The following is a 22,357-nucleotide window of genomic DNA, read 5'->3' on the forward strand; positions in this document are numbered from 1 at the left end:
TTGTCACTATAGAAATATCGTACCAAATTTGTTCCATACCATTCTACTAAAGACTTTTTCTAGATTTCTTACAAGGAAAATTAATGAGAATTATATTTTATAAAGGATTGTATTGTGGTGTTTGAAAAAGATTTACCTATTTAAAATTATTTTCGGTATTATTAGAACTTAAATTTATGGTTTATATCTTTGTAATGAAATCCCATTTTCCAAACCAGCATACAGACATAAGAATGATCAACTTATATCTTATGCATAAAGTATATGTAATATATAAATAAAATCAGTGACAAAGGAATAGCTAATTTCCAAATATGGATGCTTGTTCCTTTTTCCTTTTTTCCAGCTTCAGTTCAGTTCAGTCACTCAGTCATGCCGACTCTTTGCAGCCCCATGAACCGCAGCACGCCAGGCCTCTCTGTCCATCACCAGCTCTTGGAGTCTACCCAAACCCATGTCCATTGAGTTGGTGATGCCGTCCAGCCATCTCATCCTCTATCATCCTCTTCTCCTTCTGCCCTCAATCTTTCCCAGCATCAGGGTCTTTTCAAATGAGTCAGCTCTTCACATCAGGTGGCCAAAGTATTGGAGTTTCAGCTTCAACATCAGTCCTTCCAGTGAACACCCAGGACTGATCTCCTTTAGGATGGAGTGGTTGGACCTCCTTGTAGTCCAAGGGACTCTCAAGAGTCTTCTCTAACAACACAGTTCAAAAGCATCAATTCTTCAGTGCTCAACTTTCTTTATGGTCCAACTCTTACATCCATACATGACCACTGGAAAAACCATAGCCTTGACTAGACAGACCTCTGTTGACGAAATAATGTCTCTGCTTTTGAATATGCTGTCTAGGTTGGTCATAACTTTCCTTCCAAGGAGTAAGCGTCTTTTAATTTCATGGCTGCAGTCACCATCTGCAGTGATTTTGGAGCCCCAAAAATGAAGTCTGACACTGTTTCCCCATCTATTTGCCGTGAAGTGATGGGCCCAGATGCCATGATCTTCGTTTTCTGAATGTTGAGCTTTAAACCAACTTTTTCACTCTCCTCTTTCACTTTCATCAAGAGGCTCTTGAGTTCTTCTTCACCTTCTGCCATAAGGGTGGTGTCATCTGCATATCTGAGGATATTGATATTTCTCCCGGCAATCTTGATTCCAGCTTGTGCTTCATCCAGCCCAGCATTTCTCATGATGTACTCTACATATAAGTTAAATAAGCAGGGTGACAATATACAGCCTTGACGTACTCCTTTTTCTATTTGGGACCAGTCTGTTGTTCTATGTCCAGTTCTAACTGTTGCTTCCTGACCTGCATACAGGTTTCTCAAGAGGCAGGTCAGGTGGTCTGGTATTCCCATCTCTTTCAGAATTTTCCACAGTTTATTGTGATCCACACAGTCAAAGGCTTTGGCATAGACAGTAAAGCAGAAATAGATGTTTTTCTGGAACTCTCTTGCTTTTTCCATGATCCAGCGGACGTTGGCAATTTGATCTCTGGTTCCTCTGCCTTCTCTAAAACCAGCTTGAACATTTGGAAGTTCACGGTTCACGTATTGCTGAAGCCTGGCTTGGAGAATTTTGAGCATTATTTTACTGGCATGTGAGATGAGTGCAATTGTGCGGTAGTTTGAGCATTCTGTGGCATTGCCTTTCTTTGGGATTGGAATGAAAACTGACCTTTTCCAGTCCTGTGGCCACTGCTGAGCTTTCCAAATGTGCTGGCTTATTGAGTGCAGCACTTTCACAGTGTCATCTTTCAGGATCTTTCCAGATTCATTGAAATATTATTGACAAATAAAAATTGGACATAATGTTTGTGCAGTCTGATTTTTTAAAAGGCATACAGTGTGATGATTTAATATTTTCATAAATTTGAAATGATTGCCCCCAGGCAAGTTACAGTTAATACATCCATCACCTCACATAAGTACCTTTGTGTGCATATGTAATGAGAACACAAGATCTGCTCAGCAAATTTCAAGTACACAATACATACTATTACCTGTAATCAACCTGCTGAACATTAGCTCCATGTCATGAGTGATAGTTTGTACCCTTTGACCAACGCCTTCCCATTTCCCTGTCCCTCAGCCCCTGGCAACTACCCTTCTGCTCTCTGGTTCTGTGAGTTTGACTTTTTAGATTCCATATCACATGTAAGTGAGATCATTCCATATTTGTCTTTCTGTGTCTAACTTCTCTTTGTGTGGTATCATCCAGGTTCATTCGTGTTGTCACAAACGGCAGAATTTCCTCCTTTTTATGGCTGAATAATGTTCGTCGTGTATATTCAGCATCTTTCTTACCCACTCTAATCCACTCACTCAACCTCAGCATCAGTGGACGCTTAGGTTGTTTCCATACCTTGGTTATTGTGAATAATGCTGCAGTGAACATGCAGGTGTCTCTTGGAGATAAGATTTCACTTCCTTTGTTTATATACCCAGAATTCTAGAACTTGAAGAAGTGTAGAACTTGAAGAAGAACTTGTTAGTGCTGTTCAGTTTTTCTAGACCTCTTTGTTCACTGCAGTATTTATAAACCTTATATAATTTAAATTTTGATTTGCCAGTAGTTATTAGAGAAACAAAACAATTCTAGACTAAACTATGTTCAATAAAGATAGGCATACACCCATCTGATTAAAAAAAGTTTGATGATTTTTTTGTTCCCAGCTCTTGGTCACGTGGCCATAAACACACATATGCCAAAGAAATACTGATGCTTCTGTGTATTCACGGAACTATCCAATAAGAAGTAGTACTTTTGACAGATTTATCCAATTGAATACAATCAATTAAAAGATATGTGCACATTGTTATTTAGGGATGGTGCCAAGTCATACAGAAGCAAATGCAAGAACACACATGGTTTATTTAGCTATTTTTTCGACATTGGTTCTTCATGAAATTCCTCTGTTGTATTTTACTTTAAAAAAAAAAGTCTTACTTGTGGTATGCAAGATCTTTAGTTGTGACATGTAAGCTCTAGCTCCCCAAGCAGGGATCGAACCTAGGCCTCCTGCATTGGGAGCACAGAGGCCTAACCTCTGGACCACTTGGGGAGTCTCTGTTTTACTTTGTAACCTAAGTATATTAAAACTAGCTAAGAAACCTGTATTTTCTCTTATGGTGTCTTTTTTTCTTTAGTCTAAGTTAAAAATTTTTTAATGTCCTGGGTGTGACATTGTCAGAACGGTTTAGGCATTCTAACTTTGGTGGCATTTTTAGCCCAAATATGTCTTTTTCCAAGAGCCAGATGGCACTGATTCTTTCATTTAAATCTCTTTCTGCCGCTTCCCCATTTGGGGTTGTGTTTGCCTCTTGGTTGTTTTTCTTAAAAATAGAACAAAAACTGGTATTGTCTGTGTTTTCCCCACAGTGAGCTTATTTTTATCTCATCTATTCAGATGATCTGTTCAACTTGTACTTCAAGTTATCTCCTTGGTGAGCGCTTAGAATTTACCCAGCTTTCAGTCTGCTTCCTGCCTGCTGTGCTATTTATTCCATTTTCAAATGAGATTTCTTGGACCTTAGTTAATTCAGCTTCTTGAAGAGAGTTAGATATCATTGCTCCCACCCTTCATTTGATCTTTGTCTTTCGCTGAAACATGTAACACAAGCAGTATTTTTTCCTTCGTAGAAAGCAGTGGCAGAAGCACACAGCAGTAGGAATCAAGTGGTAATGACTACTTTAGATTCAAGGACAGTGTAAAGGAAGTGTTAGTCATTCAGTTGTGTCTGACTCTTTGTGATCCCCTGGACTGTAGCCTCTGTCCATGGAATTCTCCAGGCAAGAATACTGGAGTGGGTTGCCATTCCCTTCTCCAGGAATCTTCCCAACCCAGGGATTGAACCCCAGTCTCCTGCATTGCAGGTGGATTCTTCTCCCTCTGATCCACCAAGGAAGTAAGACTTTAGGTTCTGTATCATTTAAATATTTGGTTGTAACAGAAAACCTAATTCAAACTGTCAGTAAAAAAAGGAATTTATTGATGCCTGTATTTGAAAAGTCCGTAGTTAGTATGAGCTTCATGTGAGGTTTAATCAAGGTCTGGCTCTGTTTCCCTGTGTGCTTCTCATCTCCAGCACCCCTACCTTTCTCTTTATCTGTTTCTCTCTCTCCCTCTGTCCCTTCTGAAATACATGTCAAAATGACTAAAGCAATTTTAGATATTCTGTTTACACATTATTATCAGAAAAAAAAGAATATATCACTTTATATGGTTTTTCCAGTGGTCATGTATGAATGTGAGAGTTGGACTGTGAAGAAAGCTGAGCACCGAAGAATTGATGCTTTGGAACTGTGGTGTCAGAGAAGACTCTTGAGAGTCCCTTGGACTGCAAGGAGATCCAACCAGTCCATTCTGAAGGAGATTAGTCCTGTGTGTTCATTGGAAGGATTGATGCTAAAGCTGAAACTCCAGTACTTTGGCCACCTCATATGAAGGGTTGACTCATTGGAAAAGACCCTGATGCTGGGAGGGATTGGGGGTGGGAAGAGAAGGGGACAACAGAGGATAAGATGGCTGGATGGCATCACTGACTCGATGCACATGAGTTTGAGTAAATTCCGGGAGTTGGTGATGGACAGGGAGGCCTGGCGTGCTACTATTCATGGGGTCGCAAAGAGTCAGACACAAATGAACGACTGAACTGAACTGAATATATATCACAGTAAGTAAAGGGTCTTATTGGACTGAAGTATGTCTGCTGCTGCTGCTAAGTCACTTCAGTCGTGTCCAACTCTGTGTTACCCCATAGACGGCAGCCCACCAGGCTCCCCCATCCCTGGGATTCTCCAGGCAAGAACACTGGAATGGGTTGCCATTTCCTTCTCCAACGCATGAAAGTGAAAAGTGAAAGTGAAGTCGCTCAGTCATGTCCGACTCTTAGTGACCCCATGGACTGCAGCCTACCAGGCTCCCCCGTTCATGGGATTTTCCAGGCAAGAGTACTGGAGTTGGTTGCCATTGCCTTACTTCTAAATAAAACCACTGCATAAGAACCTACTGTAGAGGACAGGGAACTCTACTTAACACTCTGTAATGACCTATATGGGAAAAGAGTCTAAAAAAGAGTGGATATATGTATAACTGATTAACTTTGCTGTACAGCAGAAACTAAGATAACAGTGTATTAATAAATCAACTGCGCTTCAATAAAAATTAATTAAAAAACAATAAACCACTGCAGCTAGAAGAATGTACTATGTTACATGTTACATGGCTTGGAATTAGAGCTTATTTCCTCAAAACATACTTAGGGACAGCCAGGAGTGATAGTGCTGGTACCATGGGACAGGAAAAGGCATGAATGGTAGGCAGCCAGTTGTGTCCACTGCGGTGGCACTGGGCCTCCAAGGGAATGAAAAGCACGGTTAGTTTTGGCCAGTATATAAGATCTTCAGCTTTTATAAGACCTGGTTCTGAACTCATTGTCAGGTGGCAAGTCGGAGGCAACCATGTGGAGGAATAAGCATGTGGTAGGAGGAATGGAGAACAAAAACAAACCCTTCTCCCAAAATAAGCTTACAGCAGAGATTCCAAAATGAATGAAAAAGATCCAGTGTCAAGAAAAATCCATCCAGCAATGTTGCATTGGAACACAAACTCAGTCCTAGTGTAAGTAATTTTAGGAAACTATCCAACAAAGTTTTTTTTCCCCTTTTTTTATTGAAGTGTGGTTGCTTTAAATGTTTTAAGGGGTACAGCATAGCAATTCAGTATTTTTACAAAGTATATTCCATTATAGGTTGTTATAATGGCTATAGTTCCCTCTTCATACAGTATATACTTGTTGCTCCAACAAAGACTTTCAATGTCCTATGCTCAAGTAGAGAAAGCACTTGCATTTATTCAAAGTGGTAAATTATGAAACAAAAAGTAACAAGAGCAGATGGAGATGAAGACAAAATTAGAACTCTCAGAAGTGAAAAAGTACAGTAGTTGAGGGTTGTTTTTTTTTTGGATGTGTGATAAACTTAGACTCAATCCAGCCAGCGATAATAAATCAATTAGAAGATAGTGCTGAGAACTGTACCTAGAAGCTACAGTGTAGAAAAGTTTTTTTTTTTTTTAAGAAAAGCATAAATTGAGTTTCCAACATATATCTAATAGGAAGATATGATTGAAAAGCAGTAGTTGGAAGAGGTAAGTGAGAATTCCCCAGAATTCAAGAGGCTATGGTCCTTAGATTATAAATTATAAAAACTCAGAATTCCAAGCAGGATATATAAATCCTCCTAAATAGATCCCAGCAAAACTGTTAACATTAAGGATAAAGTGAAAATTTTTAAACCAAAGAAAAGACTTATGCAACAATTAGAATAAAGCAGATGTCTTCTAGCAATAATAGAGCCAAGAAGCAGTGGAACGATAGCCTCAGAATGCTAAGGGAAAGTAACTGGCAGCTACAGCCTTGTAATCACATGGACTATTATTCAAGAATAAAGTAAAAATAAAGCCACTGTCAGAAGACTGGAAGACTGTACTGCTTACAGATCCTCACTAAAAGAATTGAAGGATGAACTTCAACCAGAAGAGTGAGGCATGGAATTTTTTTTAAAAAGAGTGGTCTGATTGATAAAATGTTGATAATTGAGTTAACCATTCTTTAAAAAAAATTTTTAAAGATAAAATCTATAGACAACAATCATGAAATGGAATGGTCTTGAGACCTTAGTCACTGACCACTCTTTCCCCTGTTGGTCACAATGGCCTGGTAGGTCTTTGGGCAGTCTATAAAAATAGTTCCACAGGAAAGTGATACAGAGTTTTGCCAGCCTCTATTCCTGTTTCTGAAAGATACCATAGACTCTGAGTACACAGATGTAAACTGAGCCAACTCACAGATCTGCCATTTTACTAGGAGAGGCTGCATGGGGGCCAGGTCTCAGGCAGAAAGGGGATTGCTATGATTCATTGTCCATTTGGAATTACTGTCCCACTAAAGAAGCTACCAGGACTGCTGACTCCATCCTGCTTTATAGTATTGGCATTTCCTACTTCTTGGCCCACATCTTAGATTCCTAAGTGGCAGCACAAAGAAAGCTCCAGCTGAAAAATAAAACTTCTGCTTGAAATCCTATACTTATTTTTATCCTCCTAACTGGGGTTAAAAAAAAAAAAAAAGTGGGCAAAAATCCATATTTCTCTTTCTTGAACCTAGAGCCATTTCTAAGCATGTAATTCACTACTTTCTTTGGGTATCAAAGATGCTTCCCCAAAATAGGTTACCCACAGTCCAAAGGAGAGACAGCAGGAAAGGAATCAAAGGCTCCCTTTAAAGCCTTACACACTCAACTCTCAGTTACTAAAACTCTGCACTTTCTTCCTACCAAAGATTTCACCCTTAACTGTTTCCAGTGGGCAGAAATACCTGTTACCCCATGTGGTTTCTATGTATAAGCATGCCGCTTTTATTTTTTTAATATTTATTGATTTATTGGTCGTACTCTGCAGCATGTAGGATCTTAATTCCCCCACTAGGGATCACACCCACGGCCCCTTCATTCCAAGAGTGGAATCTTAGCCACTAGACCAAAATATAAAAAAAAAGTCCAAACATGCCATTTTTAAAGATTTGGCTAAGTTAGCCCCTTCAACCTGTTGTCAGTCATTTTCTTCATGGCGTATGCTTATTTACCAAGGTCCCTAAAGGTTGGAACAAGTAGGGTAAGAGGTAGGTCTAATAATGATATGTGAGGAGTTCCTGAATTTTAAGGGTCTACCTGGGCCATAAGTGTAAACATCCTGGCACTCTAAATGTGATTTAGACTGGAGTGGTTCACGTGGCCTCACTGTTACCGAAGCACAAGTCTGTGTGCCCAATGCACAGTGAGGCCAGTCAGTACTAAAACAGAGTTTGGAACAGAGAAAGGTTTGTTACAGGTTCATACAAGGAGATGGGTGGCTCGTGCCCTAAGAACTCCAAAGGTACCGAAAGCTTTCAGCAAGCCCCTTTAAAAGCAAAAGGTGACGGATGGGTGTGGTGAGTTGTTGCATATTTCACAGTGTCAGCTCCTTGGTTCTTAAGGTCTGGTAATAGTCAGGTAATGATGATGCTGTAAATCTCTACTAGATGAATGTTATTCTCTGTCCTGATCAAAAAGGGCAAGATCCCAAAGCACAACTCACCCTCCAAGGTCCCAGTCCTGGCTAAGAGGAGGCGGATCTCAGTTGGCAGCTCCTTCAGGGCCAGGTTCCCACATTATTCCCAGCTCATCCCTGAGGGAGCCAGACATCCAGCCCAACTGGTCCTCAGTCTCCTCAGGTCGCCCAAACGAGGAGACCAGGCCTCATAGGTCAGGCAGACGGCACTGCTATCAGGTCACAGAGTAGGGATGGGGGAGAGGTTCACTGCTGCTCGAGGCCTGGGCCATGGCTAGTGGGGGGCCTTACTGAGGGCTCTGGAGCCCTCAGAATGTAGTTCCCGGTCTGTTCCCTGGGCCCTCCAGTTCACCTGCAGGCCCAAGCCTGGGTGAGCTGGAGGGTCTCCAGGAGAAGGCTTGAATCTGCCTCGTACTCACTCTACCTGACGACCACCACACCATTGACCCTTGGCTGAATTGCTTCCCTAATGGTCCCTCTTTGACAGTTACTTGTGAGCAGGGTCCACTGTGGTGCTGACCAGTCCTCTCGAGTTGTGTAGACTAGGGAGTGTCCTATTCCACCCTTTGTCACTAGAATGGGTGTTTTATATTAAGGGTGCCACACACACTAGCTTCCATCTAGCACGTAATTCAGAGCATGAATGGGAGCAGGTTATAGAATTGTGAAAACCTGTTACGTTGAAGATGATGTACCTTGTATTTCTACCATAGATCATGAATAAGGCTAGAACCCTGGAGGTGAGGGTTGACATGAAAAGTTACAGCCTCTCTGGTTCTCAGTATCGTCTATAAGCCTAGGAGCTTGGGTTAGATAATCTGTTAGGTGATCCTAGATCACCCTTCAGCTGTAAAAATTTCATAGAAATACTCCTAAGAACAGTCTTTTGCTTTCAGATGATTTGAGGTGAAGTCTGGTTAAATTTTGTGTCCTATTTAGAAAATAAGGACTAATTTACAAAAGATTGTAATTCCTATATTTTAAAATAACACTGAATAAATGAATAAGTGAGAAGGTCATTTTTGTAGCACTTTAACAATTCTGTGTATATGAAGTCTGATATCAAAGGTGGGCTTAATGAGGTTTAGATTTAAAAGGCCTGGAATCATATTTATGCTATTTATTTGCCTAGTAAGCTCTTCTCCCCTCTCCTACCCTGGCTGCTTTGCCTGGTTTATGGGATTTTAGTTCCTCCACCAGACCAGGGACTGAACCCAGGCCCTTGGCAGTGAAAACACCAAGACCGAACCACTGGACCGCCAGGGAATTCCCCTTCCTTCCTCCCTCCTCCCTTTCCTTTCTTTTCTTCCTTCCCTTTCTTTCTTTTCTTTCTTCTTTGAGGTATAATTGACACACATTATATTAGGTAAGCTTTTCTTTTCTAAGGAAAATTGAAGTTCAGACCAGTTCTGAATAATTTCAAAATTAGTAAGAATGACAAGTGACTGAAATGAGACAAAGGAAAACTTCAGAGGCCCTCGTTTTGGCTTTATACCAGTACTGCTGCTGCTACTGCTGCTAAGTTGCTTCAGTCGTATCCGACTCTGTGCGACCCCATAGACGGCAGCCCACCAGGCTCCTCCGTCCCTGGGATTCTCCGGGCAGAAACACTGGAGTGGGTTGCCATTTCCTTCTCCAACGCTAGATGCTCACATTGCTCTTAAAGTCCAGGTGGGCCACAAGGTGGCACCATTAGGTCACGTAAGTGAAATACTGAGGTAGCTAGGAAAAAACTTTTTAAAAAATCAAATAACTTTATTGCAAAAGTAATATGCTTCACATTGACCTCCCAGTACTAATTTGATGTCTATATTTTATTATTACAGATTAAAAATTGGAAATTTCAGTGGGAAGAAGTCCCTTGCTAAGAATTTTTAACATGGTGAACACAGTAAAAATTTATAGAAAATACTAAAAGGCATCAGAATAAAATATCTAAGATAATATTCCCTTTGTAAAAAATTAATTTTTATCTATCTTAAGCCAATATTTTTCTGAAATTTGAATTGTAACTAAAAAAATTTTTTTTTGGCTGCACCAGGCAGCATGTGAGCTCTCAGTTCTGGAGCCAGGGATTAAACCTGTGTCCCCTGCACTGGAAGCACCGAGTCTTAACCACTGAGATGCCAGGAAAGTCCCACTAAAGTTTAATAATTTTAAAATAATGGTTAAGTAATATAAATACTTCAGGATATATATTTTAGAAATTCTTGTTTGGTTTGTTGTGATTTCCTGATGGAGAAATAAAATTTTAGGCAAGTATTTTCTCACTATCCCAACAAGTAAGAAATGCTTGGGAATACTGAGTCCAGGAACATGGTCACTTCCTGTAAGTGGAAAACACTTCCAAATACTTTATTTTTATTTTTCTTACTCTTAAAAAAGTCTAATTTGTGTGAAATGATTGCATAGAGTTTATCAGAATGATATGTGCTAGATTGACACTTCTTGTAAAGTAAGAAACATTTCCAGATGTTTATTGTTTTGCCACAGTTTAAATAAAGTTTACTTTTAGTGAAATGATTCTAAGAGTTAATTCAAAGTGTGTAGGCTAGACTAATGTTTCCCTTTATATAACCTTTGATGAAAAGATTTGCTAAAAACTAATTCATTATATTAAAAAGAATCTTACGAAAACAAACTTAGGGACATAGTTTTTTCACCTATAAAAGTGAGAATAATGATATCAATAGTACTCACAGTATAGGTCTTTTTCATGAGGACTCGGTTATTACTAGAAAAATACTTAAACAGTGCCTGGCGTATAATAACTTGATAAATGTTACACATGTTGCTAAGCAGTTGTTTGCAGAGTAATAGCAAACATGCAAATCATTTTGCCCTTTCCATCATAAATAATAATCATAACATAATAAATATTTATAAACATAAATTCTTTGTTCCCTAAGAATATCACCTAAGTAATACTCGATTAGCCCACTTTTAATTAATATCAATATATGAGCTTAAGCACAATGTACTGGCCTTTCTTAAAGTAGCATTCTCTAATTCACACATTTGAAATTAACCTCCCCTTTACTGCAATAAAAGATTTTTAATAATGAAGTAATTGATAACTTGGTGTTGAAATCACACAATTAAAAAATTTTAGTTAAATTCGACTTGGGAATACCATAAAATGTGTATGCTTCACAAATTTAAATATAAACTAAAATTATATCTTGTGAGTCCAGCTCTATCTAAAACATACTCTTTTGAACTTCTGTTAATTGTTTTTGAGCCTTGGAAGTAAAATTCAGAAGGTTCTACTTTTAAACTTCCTACTTTAAGTATTCTTCATGGTACTGAAATAGCCTGAAATGATGTGTGTATGTTAAGTTGCTTCATTCTGACTCTTTGTGACGCTATGGACTGTAGCCTACCAGGCTCCTCTGTCTGTGGGATTCTCCAGGCAAGAATACTGGAGTTGGTTGCCATGCCCTCTTCCAGGGGATCTTTCCAACCCAAGAAAGGGATCAAACCCGAGTCTCCTGCATTGCAGGCAGACTAAAAAGCAGAGACATCACTTTGCCAACAAAGGTCTGCATAGTCAAAGCTATGGTTTTTCCAGTAGTCCTGTACAGGTGTGAGAGTTGGACCATAAAGAAGGCTGTGCACCGAAGAATTGATGTTTTTGATTTGTGGTGCTGGAGAGGACTCTTGAGAGTCCCTTGGACTGCAAGGAGATTAAACCAGTCAATCCTAAACGAAATAAACCTTGAATATTCATTGGAAGGACTGATGCTGAGGCTGAAGCTCCAGTACTGTGGCCACCTGATGGGAAGAGCTGACTTATTGGAAAAGACCCTGATGCTAGGAAAGACTGAGGGCAGGAGAAGTAGGCAGCATAGGATGAGATGGTTAGAGCATCACTGACTCAATGGACATGAATTTGAGTAGACTCCAAGAGAGAGTAAAGGATGGGGGGCCTGGCAGGCTATAGCCCATGTGGTCACAAAGAATCGTACCTGACTTAGCGACTGAACAACAACAGCAAAAGGATCCTAAATCTAACTTAGTTTAAGATGAACCGTAAATAAGAATCTTGGAAGTTTTATAGTGAGCAAAGCAAGCATTGCATTAAGATTGCTATCACAGTAACACCGTTTGCCAGTAAGAAATGAAGCTGGTTCAACAGCCTTTCATTATAGTCAGGTTCATCTGTGTCACATTTTAAATACATTGCCTAAAAGCTTACTGTGGTAGTCAAATTTTGTCCAAAAATATTATTTAAAAATTCTCTTAGACTATCTTCAGTGTCAGTGAATTTGAATCTGGGTAATAATTGGAAGACTATAGGGCGGATTCTTTTTTAATATGCTAGGAAATTCAATAATAAAATTATGGTACATGCAAACAATAGAATATAACCACTAAAAATAATTTAGAAGACTGATAACTTGGAAGCATGTTCACAATATAATAAAAAAGTTTAACATTAGTATGTATAGTATGAATTAAACATTCATATAGAGAAAAAAGCTGTGAGACTGTAACGTCAAAATATTAATGATAGTTACTTCTAGTTGTTAGGATTATGATAACGTACTTTCTTCTCTTTGTTCATGTTTATTTTCATAAGAATTTTACAATGAACTATAGAACTAGTCATAAGAAAAATGTTACTTCAAAATCCTGTTATAGTGAACTTAATTGAGTGTACATTCAGCAAAGAATTATTGGAACCCCCCATGTCTAGGTTTTAAGAAACAATGTGCCAGGCACTGTGTAATCTGCCAGGATACACAGACAGGTCAGACCCGTTTTTTGTCTTCTTAGAGGCATGGTCTGTCAGGAATTTAAAAAACAGTTATAAACAAGCAACAAAGCTTTGTATAAACCATTTTCTCCTGATCATCTTGTTAATTGTATAGAAGCTGCATGGCATTTTGGAAATCTTATAGACTAAATTTGAAATCCACTCTGACAATAATAAACTTAGACCCATTAAATTTTCTAAGTCTTGAAAATTATCAAGACCACTCTATTACAGAAATACAGAGCTTCCAGGGAGGACTCAGTGATAAAGGATCCCCCTGCAATGCAGGAGATGCAGGTTTAATCCCTGAGTCAGGAAGAGCCCCTGGAGAAGGAAATGGCAACCCACTCCAGTATTCTTGCCTGAGAAATCCCACAGACAGAGGAGCCTGCTGGGCTATAGTCCATTGGGTTGCAAAAGAGTTGGACGTGACTTAGCGACTAAACAACAACATTAGAGAAATATAACTGCTAAAGATAAATAGACGGAGAAATATATTATGTGTGTTTTGGGAAAGGGTTTAAAGACTGTTAAAATTTTTACTTGCTCACAGCTAAATTTCTTTTATATAGGGCTTTTTATCCCCTTGTCTAATATCTGTGGATCCGTGCATTACTTAGGTTTTACGAAAGGTAATTTTAAACTGCAAGCAGTTAGGATTTAATAAATTCACTGGACATTCTTGTTTTATGGCTCTTTGAGATCATTTTATGTTTTAAAAACAACTGTATCCTTCTAATAGGGTAAGAATAATCAGGTGAGTGAATCCAGATTCGGGGGTTCCATTTACTAATGTCATTCTCAGTTTTAGTACTTTCCCTTGACATTGGAAAATGCAGGTGATAAGATCTGATAGCATATCTCTTCAGGTATGCCATTTTTCCTTGAATTTTGTTGAGTGTTTGGTACTTTGATCTCTGATCAAAGTTGTTTGTGTAGGCATAAGGCTGTCAGTCCATTTGAACCAAGAATGTAGCATTTGGTCTTGCCTTTGCCAGTGACTTTTCAGAATGAAAAATAAATCAACACATTATGTATGGTTGGTGACATTGGATATAGAATACCAATTTAAAGTTATGGTATAGTAAGTATATGTTAAAATAGAACATGTTTTCTTCACTATTTCTTAACCATCAAGAATACTTAAAGCTGTTGAGATTGGCCTAAAATTAATGTAAAATAAAACTATAAAATAGAAAAGAGTGTTAACTAGAACTTTATTATCAAGTTGGCGACTCACAAGTTTTCACTGAAACCTCCTTACTCTTTGTTATGTGGGTTTATACAAGCGCTGTTTGGCTTTAGGAGCTCTTGTTACTGAGATCTGGGTGACTGCCTTGTCCCAGAGAATGAGTGACTCCATCCTCATGATTCCTGTGCAGTATAACAGAGCGTGAAGTTGGAAGTTTTAAAGCTAATACCAGCCCTCTTAAGACCTGACCCCCAAAGTCCTGCTTCTAACAATCCCAGGGAGTTGGCCTCTGAACCAGTCGTTGAACACTGTCCCTTAGGAATCAAAACTAGGCCATGGTGAACAACCTGAGGGCTTTCTGGGGCTTGACTATTCCCAGTATTGGCTGTTTTTGTGGGTTTTCCTCTGTGAGGAGGAACCAGTTCTTTTTCTTTCTTCGAGGTCTTTATTCCCCACTAGAGGTCACCCAGTTGTTAGAAACTGCTGTGTTAACAGGGGATCAGTGCTCTATGCAAGCTAGAGTACAGTTGAGGACTGGTCTCAGAGCTGTGCCCAGCCTCTGGAGGGTGGTAACTTACATTCTGGGTACTTGAGTCATATAGCTATTATGTAACTGAAGTGGGGCTTAAACCTAGGTGTTCCCAGTTCCAGATACATTCTGGGTGGAGCAGCCAAGCCCTCTGAACATCTGACTGTAGAGAAACTGCCTCTAGAGTCCTGTACACTCCTGAAAGCAGCCCCTGGCAGGAGAGTCTGACTGCATCGCACCCCTCTCCCTCCTGCATTCCCCACCTCTAAGGCCGCCTCCAGTGTGCCCACATCCTTTCACAAGGTGACAGACTCAGCCTTCTGTGAGTCTTGAAAGATATCACACATTAATGCTTGTGAAATGGTTCTTATGACGCCTTCCCTTTGGTAAATACCAGGGCTTCCACCTGAGCCCTTCCACGTGGTGAGTTCTACAAATTCTTCCATAAATAACCTCTTACTCTTCTAGCACCCAGAGAAATGACCTCAAAGAAGACCTTTCTTTCTTCCTTTTTTTTCTTTTCCCTTACATGGGGAAAATAAATACCTTCAGACTCAACAATATTTTCATCAAAATCTTTAGGCTTCCATATGACTCAGAAATTGCACTCCTGGCCATTTATCCCAGAAAAATGAAGATTTATATTCCCATAAAAAACATGCACCTGAATGTTTTAGAAGCTTTAGCATAACACCCCAAACTAGACATAATCAGATGTCCTTCAGTAAGTAGACAGTTTAACTGTGGTACGTCCATACCATGGAATACTACTCAGCAGTTAAAAAGAAAGAACCTGTTGATACAGACAACAATCCAGGTAAATCTCCAGAGAATTATGTTGAGTGGGAAAAAAAAAAAACAATCCTCAAAGGTGGCATACTGTATGGTTCCATTTATGTATCATTCTTAAAATGACAGAATTCTAGAAATGGAAGATGGTAGTGGTTTCCAGGGGTTAAGGGAAGGTGGGGGCAGGAGGGGAATAGGTGTGTCTGTGAGTGGGCAAAGACCCTGGTGGGGATGGAGAGGTTCTGGGCCCGTGTCCTGACTTTATCAGTGTAAGTTAATATCCTGACTGATGTTGTACTACAATTTTACTCTATGTTATCATGAGGGAAACTGACTGGATGCCACACAGGATCTCTCTGTATTATTTCTTACAGCTGAAGCTGAATGTACGATTATCTCAAAAAATTTAACTGAAAAAATCTTGAGTCCTCTTCACCCTTCAGACTACAGTTAATATATATCCTGATTTTTATTCATTCCTATTATTTTGGGTGGGAGCTATTAATAGCTTTCTAGTGATTTATTTAGGGTCTTTGACATTTTCTTGGCAGGTTTCTAGTAAGTCTAATGCATTTATAAAATATTTAGTTTGAAATTGTAAATTTGTAATTTGATCAAGTTTATTTTCTTATTGGGCCTTGTCATATCAAAAGAAACTGGCAGAAAATAGTCTTTCTTGTAAATTTAAGGAAACATTTGGATTACTTTGGGGGTGCATAACTATATAATCTATAATTCTGTCTCCAATCACAAAGCAGCAATTGTCCTTTTCATAATATTGGGTTGACCAAAAAGTTCATTCAGGTTTTCTTATTAAGGTTGTACAGAAAAACCCAAGTGAACTTTTTGGCTAACCCAATATAAATGTTACAAACTTCAAAATAACCCCTGTACCATTTTAACATTGAAAAAGGAAGATTTTATATTAATATATTAGAGGCTTTAGTCATGAACACTCAGCTCCAGTGGGCAGGACAAGAGAGGAAAATAGTAAGCTTTGGGTAAACACAGATTATTTGTTCAAGGAAATCAATTGAGTGATTTGATAAATCAGTGATAAATGAAGTTTGTCTAAACTAGTATTACAGACCAACAGAAAACTAGGGAACAGTCGAGAAGTGTGGAAGTTTTGAGTATTACTGTGTCATCAGGGTATTTGCTGAACTATTATGGGACTGGTCCTCTCATGCAGCTTGTCAGCCCTTGTCTTCACTTGCAGCCTCACACTGTTGGCCTTTATGATACAACCTAACTTACATTGGTAAATGGAGCTTCATAAAATGCCACTAATTACTTTCCTATATAAGTTTACTTAAGGGGACTTGATAACAGCATGAATGACTAGTAAAAGTCATGAATTTCAGCTGGAGCTATAAATTTGGAATTTAGACTTTACTTTCCAACTTTACCACTTTGCATGGTATCTAGAACATTTTTGGCACACAGAAATGTTTACCTAGCAAATTACTATGGATTTTTTGTGGTCCATACTTCCTGTCCATGACCTCCCTCCCTTCCATGTTCCTTCAAGAGGAGAGAGTGGTCAAAAAGAAGTCTCTGGAAATGTCTCTCAGTGCCCTGAGGGGAAACCTGAGGGGCTCCCAGTGAAAGCGCAGAGATGGGGCACCACCAAGGTGCAAGACGGGTGAGGTCAGGTAGGTGGAAAAAACTGCAGTTAGAGCTGAGCCAGTTTTCTTTCACACTGAAGAGAAAAGATGGGGGAACAATCTCAGAGATTTAAGTATACCAGCATTCAAATTAGAAATTTTTTTTTTCCTTAAACGTACCTATTTCAGTTCAGTTCAGTTCAGTCACTCAGTCGTGTCCGACTCTTTGCTACCCCATGAATCGCAGCACGCCAGGCCTCCCTGTCTGTCACCAACTCCTGGAGTCTACCCAAACCGATGTCCATCGAGTCGGTGATGCCATCCAGCCATCTCATCCTCTGTCATCCCCTTCTCCTCCTGCCCCCAGTCCCTCCCAGTATTGGTCTTTTCCAATGAGTCAACTCTTCGCAAGGTGGCCAAAGTATTGGAGTTTCAGTTTTAGCATCAGTCCTTCCAATGAACACCCTGGACTGATCTCCTTTAGGATGGACTGGTTGGATCTCCTTGCAGTCCAAGGGACTCTCGAGTCTTCTCCAACACCACAGTTCAAAAGCATCAGTTCTTCGGCACTCAGCTTTCTTCACCGTCCAACTCTCCCATCCATACATAACTACTGGAAAAACCATAGCCTTGATTAGGCAGACCTTTGTTGGCACAGTAATGTCTCTGCCTTTAAATATGCTACCTAGGTTGGTCATAACTTTCCTTCCAAGGAATAAGCGTCTTTTAATTTCATGGCTGCAGTCACCATCTGCAGTGATTTTGGAGCCCCCCAAAATAAAGACTGACACTGTTTCCACTGTTTCCCCATCTATTTCCCATGAAGTGATGGGACCAAATGCCATGATCTTCATTTTCTGAATGTTGAGCTTTAAGCCAACTTTTTCATTCTCCTTCACTTTCATCAAGAGGCTTTTGAGTTCCTCTTCACTTTCTGCCATAAGGGTGGTGTCATCTGCATATCTGAGATTATTGATATTTCTCCTGGCAATCTTGATTCCAGCTTGTGCTTCTTCCAGCCCCACGTTTCTCATGATGTACTCTGCATATAAGTTAAATAAGCAGGGTGACAATATACAGCCTTGATGTACTCCTTTTCCTATTTGGAACCAGTCTGTTGTTCCATGTCCAGTTCTAACTGTTGCTTCCTGACCTGCATACAGGTTTCTCAAGAGGCAGGTCAGGTGCTCTGGTATTCCCATCTCTTTCAGAATTTTCCACAGTTCAATGTGATCCACACAGTCAAAGGCTTTGGCATAATCAATAAAGCAGAAATAGATGTTTTTCTGGAACTCTCTTGCTTTTTCCATGATCCAGCAGATGTTGGCAATTTGATCTCTGGTTCCTCTGCCTTTTATAAAACCAGCTTGAACATTTGGAAGTTCACAGTTCACGTATTGCTGAAGCCTGGCTTGGAGAATTTTGAGCATTACTAGCGTGTGAGATGAGTGCAATTGTGCAGTAGTTTGAATATCATTTGGCATTGCCTTTCTTTGAGATTGGAATGAAAACTGTCCTGTGGCCACTGCTGAGTTTTCCAAATTTGCTGCCATATTGAGTGCAGCACTTTCATAGCATCATCTTTCAGGATTTAAGATGACTCAACTGGAATTCCATCACTTCCACTAGCTTTGTTTGTAGTGATGCTTTCTAAGGCCCACTTGACTTCTCATTCCAGGATGTCTGGCTCTAGGTGAGTGATCACACCATTGTGATTATCTTGGTCATGAAGATCTTTTTTGTACAGTTCTTCTGTGTATTCTTGCCACCTCTTCTTAATATCTTCTGCTTCTGTTAGGTCCATACCATTTCTGTCCTTTATCGAGCCCATCTTTGCATGAAATGTTCCCTTGGTATCTCTGATTTTCTTGAAGAGATGTCTAGTCTTTCCCATTCTGTTGTTTTCCTCTATTTCCTTGCATTGATTGCTGAGGAAGGCTTTTTTATCTCTTCTTGCTATTCTTTGGAACTCTGCATTCAGATGCTTATATCTTTCCTTTTCTCCTTTGCTTTTTACTTCTCTCCTTTTCACAGCTATTTGTAAGGCCTCCCCAGACAGCCATTTTGCTTTTTTGCATCTCTTTTTCTTGGGGATGGTCATGATCCCTGTCTCCTGTACAGTGTCATGAACTTCTGTCCATAGTTCATCAGGCACTCTATCAGATCTAGTCCCTTAAATCTATTTCTCACTTCCACTGTATAATCATAAGGAATTTGATTTAGGTCATACCTGAATGGTCTAGTGGTTTTCCCTACTTTGTTCAGTTTAAGTTTGAATTTGGCAATAAGGAGTTCCTGATCTGAGCCACAGGCAGCTCCTGGTCTTGTTTTTGCTGACTGTATAGAGCTTCTCCATTTTTGGCTGCAAAGAATATAATCAATCTGCTTTCGGTGTTGACCATCTGGTGATGTCCATGTGTAGAGTCTTCTCTTGTGTTGTTGGAAGAGGGTGTTTGCTATGATCGGTGCGTTCTCTTGGCAAAACTCTATTAGCCTTTACCCTGCTTCATTCTGTACTCCAAGGCCAAATTTGCCTGTTACTCCAGATGTTTCCTGACTACCTACTTTTGCACTCCAGTCCCCTATAATGAAAAGGACATCTTTTTTGGGTGTTAGTTCTAAAAGGTCTTGTAGGTCTTCATAGAACCATTCAATTTCAGCTTCTTCAGTGTTACTGGTTGGGGCATAGACTTGGATTACTGTGATATTGAATGGTTTGCCTTGGAAACAAACAGAGATCATTCTGTCATTTTTGAGGTTGCATCCAAGTACTGCATTTCAGACTCTTTTGTTGACCGTGATGGCTACTCCATTTCTTCTAAGGGATTCCTGCCCACTGTAGTAGATATAATGGTCATCTGAGTTAAATTCACCCATTCCAGTCCATCGTAGTTCGCTGATTCCTAGAATGTCGACGTTCACTCTTGCCATCTCCTGTTTGACCACTTCCAATTTGCCTTGATTCATGGACCTGATATTCCAGGTTCCTATGCAGTATTGCTCTTTACAGCGTCAGACCTTGCTTCTATCACCAGTCACATCCACAACTGGGTATTGTTTTTGCTTTGGCTCCATCCCTTCATTCTTTCTGGAGTTATTTCTCCACTGATCTCCAATAGCATATTGGGCACCTACTGACCTGGGGAGTTCCTCTTTCAGTGTCCTATCATTTTGCCTTTTCATACTGTTCATGGGGTTCTCAAGGCAAGAATACTGAATTGGTTTGCCATTCCCTTCTCCAGTGGACCACATTCTGTCTGACCTCTCCACCATGACCTGCCTGGTGGCCCCACAGGGCATGGCTTAGTTTCATTGAGTTAGACAAGGCTGTGGTCCTAGTGTGATTAGATTGACTAGTTTTCTGTGAGTATAGTTTCAGTGTGTCTGCCCTCTGATGCCCTCTTGCAACATCTACCGTTTTACTTGGGTTTCTCTTACCTTGGACATGGGGTATCTCTTCACGGCTGCTCCAGCAAAGCACAGCCGCTGCTCCTTACCTTGGACAAGGGGTACCTCCTCACAGCCACCCCTCCTGACCTTGAATGTAGAGTAGCTCCTCTTGGCCCTCCTGCGCCCGCGCAGCCCTACCTATTTGGTTTAACATAAATATTGGATGGTTTTTACTTTTCCCCCCACTGCAAATAGCATTTTATTTCTGAAATTGCTTTGGTGGGCTAACCTGAGATGCAGCCACCATTTCTAATGTGAAAAATATGCATTTCAAATTCTGGTACGTTAGAGCGAATTTTCACAGTCCAGTGAATTTTCTTCACTGCTGGTGGCACATTATCTGACTCTTCCGTCTTTCTGACCGTGTTTGTGGGCTCCTTTTGCCACTTTATTACTCCTCAGTGGCTTTACCAACTTCATAAGTTGATGCCTTACCCATTGATTGTCTAGAAAGTATTTACAGGTCCCTCTACATTGTCTGGGTTTAGTAGAACAGCAGGTCCTTTGTTATAACTGAATTTTCTCTTTACTGTAGATCCTTGCTGGCACATTTCTGGATTATCTGGTGAACCTTGTTAAGAATTCAGAGAAACTGTCACGTGATAAAGAAAGATCCAATCTTAAGGCTTACGTGAGTATTTTCTACTGTGGACTTCTTCACAATATGCAAAAACTTCAGTGAACTGTGGTCTTGAATTTGGGTATATTCAGTTCTGTAATCAAGATGAAAAATATGATCTATCGTTAGACTTTAGGCTTATTCAATTTGGAGGTTAGTAGTTTCTTAAGGACACAGAGAAACTCACATAATATACCATGCTTATTCTCACTCAAAAAATAGACAAGAAAGTCTTGCCCTTTTTACTGAGCCAATATTCAAAAGAATCCCAGTCTGAAAACCACAAGAATTCTTACTGTGTTTGAACCAAAAAACACTATGTTTTTTGGTTCAAAAACACCAAGTAGATTGTTTTTCATTATCTATTCTTAGAGAATTTAACCGAAGCACATTACCTCTTGAAAAATTCTTGATACATGGTATTTTAATTTTTAAGACATTTGTGATACCTCTGTCTTTTTTTATGATCCAGTTAAAAATACTATAGGGGAAAATAGGGAGATTACCTTGAAAGAGAATTTTTGACTGTTTTTTGAGTAACATCTTCCCACTGGGTTAGTTTCTTTTAAAAGTATTATATAATATAATAATCTGAAGTTTATCTTATCTTGATTTCTGTAATTCTTAATCATAAGCAGATTTCCCCCTTATTTAGAATTACCCTTAACAGTTCCTTCTCACCCTACATTTCTGTGTTAATTCTATCTAGGATATCCCTCCAGTATGCCCCCTTCTCTCTGCCACTGTATTAGATCAGGTTATCCTCATTTATAGCCTGGATTTCTACAATGACTTATTGATTGATCTCCCTGTCTCCAGTCTTGAGCCCCTCCAATCCAACCTCTTTATATTGCCAACAAAATCATCTTTTTGAAAGAATGATATACTAAGACTTTGCCATTTCCTTGACTTAGAATGCTTCAATGACCCCTACTAAAATCAAGTATAGTAAATCTTACCATGGGCTTATTCAATTCAGTCACTCAGTCGTGTCTGACTCCCATGAATCGCAGCACACCAGGCCTCCCTGTCCATCACCAACTCCCAGAGTTTACCCAAACTCATGTCCATCGAGTCAGTGATGCCATCCAGCCATCTCATCCTCTGTCGTCCCCTTCTCCTCCCGCCCCCAATCCCTCCCAGCATCAGGGTCTTTTCCAGTGAGTCAGCTCTTCACATGAGGTGGCCAAAGTATTGGAGTTTCAGCTTCAACATCAGTCCTTCCAATGAACACCCAGAACTGATCTCCTTTAGGATGGACTGGTTGGATCTCCTTGCAGTCCAAGAGACTCTCCAGTCTTC

General features: G+C 39.8%; 1 protein-coding gene across 3 annotated transcripts in view; it reads left to right on the forward strand.

Annotated features, from left to right (window-relative positions):
- ANKRD46 (ankyrin repeat domain 46) overlaps positions 1 to 22,357 on the forward strand; it is a 68,077-nt gene that overhangs the window by 5,830 nt on the left and 39,890 nt on the right. For all 3 annotated transcript variants that reach the window (XM_070802843.1, XM_019973856.2, XM_070802842.1), the window contains exon 2: positions 20,972 to 21,067. The gene's annotated coding sequence lies outside the window, so the exon portion shown is untranslated. The remainder of the gene's footprint in view (positions 1 to 20,971; positions 21,068 to 22,357) is intronic.

The sequence above is a fragment of the Bos indicus genome, chromosome 14, assembly GCF_029378745.1.
Source record: "Bos indicus isolate NIAB-ARS_2022 breed Sahiwal x Tharparkar chromosome 14, NIAB-ARS_B.indTharparkar_mat_pri_1.0, whole genome shotgun sequence".
NCBI classification, from domain to species: Eukaryota; Metazoa; Chordata; class Mammalia; order Artiodactyla; family Bovidae; genus Bos; species Bos indicus.